The 2,500-nt window shown below is 35.0% G+C and overlaps 1 protein-coding gene across 2 annotated transcripts in view; it reads right to left on the bottom strand.

Moving 5' to 3' along the window:
* Window positions 1-1,522: 1,522 nt before the first annotated feature.
* The window catches only part of LOC113830114 (mitochondrial basic amino acids transporter), a 14,522-nt gene continuing 13,544 nt past the window's right edge, over window positions 1,523-2,500 (bottom strand). For both annotated transcript variants that reach the window (XM_027383307.2, XM_070138274.1), the window contains one exon: window positions 1,523-2,500. This exon is cut by the window's right edge and continues 626 nt beyond it. The gene's annotated coding sequence lies outside the window, so the exon portion shown is untranslated.

The following is a 2,500-nucleotide window of genomic DNA, read 5'->3' as shown; positions in this document are numbered from 1 at the left end:
TTAGATAAATTATATACCTTCACTCATGACATATTACCCAAAGCTATGACATATTGCAATCTTTCTCTTTCTATTGTAAGGAGAAAACATGATAAAAAAAACTTGTTCTCATTGTTTATACACTGTTGTCCCGACTCTAGACCTTGGTATATGAGGAACTGCCAACTGCTGTGTTGTCTCTGGTGAGAGATGCTGCATAGAGACTTCTTTCCCCTTGTTTTCGTGCCTAAAGAGACGTTGTTCATTTTTATATATGAGGAATAATAGTGATACATGCACACGTGTATGTATGCATTGTGTATGGCTAGTCATAGGGTAACTAGTGCCGGTAACAGGCTAGTTAAAAGGGGAGGGTTAGGAGCAAGAAGGGCATCCAACTCTGTGGGAACGATCGAGAATTAACTCGAATGCAAGTGGGTTTGGGTGAACGAATACCGAAGGCAATAGAGCAGGAATTTTGGGGCCCAAAGCTCTCAAGATATATATATATTTTTATAAACAAGAACGATGAATAAATAAATAAGGTAAAGTCGATAAACAGATACAGTAACAAAAATCAGAATCAAAATGGTTTCGTTACTACTACTACTACTACTATTATTAAAATAAGTAATTGAAAAAAATAAAACATTGCGTAAAACCCTGACGATGCTTAAGAGGTAATAAATTCTCTTGCCTGAAAAAGGAAGCGGTAATTTTAACGCAAACATCACAATTGCGGCATAAATCATAAACACAAAACTTTTTGTATATATTCAATAATTTATCATTACAGTAAGGTATAATAATTGCTCATTATTAAGGTGTGTATTTATATAGAGACCCACACCACACACACACACACACGCACGCATAAACACACACACACACACACACACACACACACACACACACACACACACACACACACACACACACACACACACACACACACACACACACACACACACACACACACACACACACACACACACACACACACACACTACAAAGGCACCATGCAATGTGGGTCTGTCATCGCTTTAAAATGAAACGTTTGATGACGCAGAGTTGACTAAAGACCAAACACTGATCAACAGAATGAACTTATTGTAAACAGAAAACGGAATTCGTCCAATCAGCTGATTTCATGTGACTTGAATTAAGAATCTTTTTTTTCTTTAAATGTATCTGTATTATATTCTAAACAGTTTTTTCTTTTCATTTTGTTATCTATTTTTCTTCCGCTTCATGTTTCATTTGATATAAACTTTGTTATTAATGATTGTTGTTGACAATACGTGTGTGTGTGTGTGTGTGTGTGTGTGTGTGTGTGTGCGTCCATGTGTGCGTGTATGTGTGTGAGCGCGTGCATGTATGTATCTATATTCATAAATGCACTCAGTAGCAAAGAACTTTTCTTATATATGTAACGATAAATTTTCATTGACAACATACGCAGAGACATCACATGACACATCACTATTTTTTTCAACTACATTTCTCAGTATAGAGTCACTGGAACAGAAAAAAAACAGCAAAATAGATTTCAATTCATTAATTTATTTTTCTTTTAAGATTTTAAAATACAAATCTAGGGTAAAATGATTTAAATCGAGGGGTGAGAGAGACACACAGTAATTGCCAAAATGACGGAATACATCACAATAAACGCTTACTGTTTTCAAATTGAGCAAATGGATGATACAATGGGTCAAATAATTATAATCACAAACAAACACAGGGATTACAATCAATTTACAACACACATTGAAAAGGCAGAGATAGTACACATAGGATGAAAAGAAAATGTGACAATCACATCACTTCAGGGGAAACTGTACTATTTTTATTCAAGTCGAAGATGTACTTTAAAATTTTGTTTATGACTCACTGGGTGTGAAAAGACCGAGTTCCATTGTCCTATTCTGAATAATTATCAGCAGCAATTAGACGATTATCAAATAGTCATTATACGTTTAAAGTGCACCTTCTCCTCGATAACAAAAATGAGTATAGTTTTGGAGCCTTGACATCTATGATTGTCGATCCACACTAAACGCCTTTTAATCACAGGTAAAACTCATTAATCAAGAGAACCTTATGGTGTCGGCTATATGATTCACAGCCACAGAGACAAGAAAACTGGTACAAAATGGAGGGGGAGTATGATATACCCGGATGAAACAGGAGAAAGACACTGAAGAAGAGAAAACGAGACTAGTCAAAACAGAAAACGAGTTGTTTTTACAGATGCACGCGGTGGTCCAGTGATACGTTGAAGTCATCACAGTTTAAAACAAACACAGATGGAGAGAGTTCGCATAACTTTTAGGGAATATGAATTACAATGAAATAAAATGTTGCTGATAACTATACACAACAAATCTAACAAGGGACGCGGTAACAGTTTTGATATAAGATAAATAATTCATACCTAAAAAAAAAGAATATATAGGCCTATACTTAGGTCTGCTAAAATAATTAAATTTGATTAATAAAGTCCTCTATAAGAGAACTT

The sequence above is a fragment of the Penaeus vannamei genome, chromosome 24 (assembly GCF_042767895.1).
Source record: "Penaeus vannamei isolate JL-2024 chromosome 24, ASM4276789v1, whole genome shotgun sequence".
NCBI classification, from domain to species: Eukaryota; Metazoa; Arthropoda; class Malacostraca; order Decapoda; family Penaeidae; genus Penaeus; species Penaeus vannamei.
This window is presented reverse-complemented; position numbering and strand designations above follow the sequence as displayed.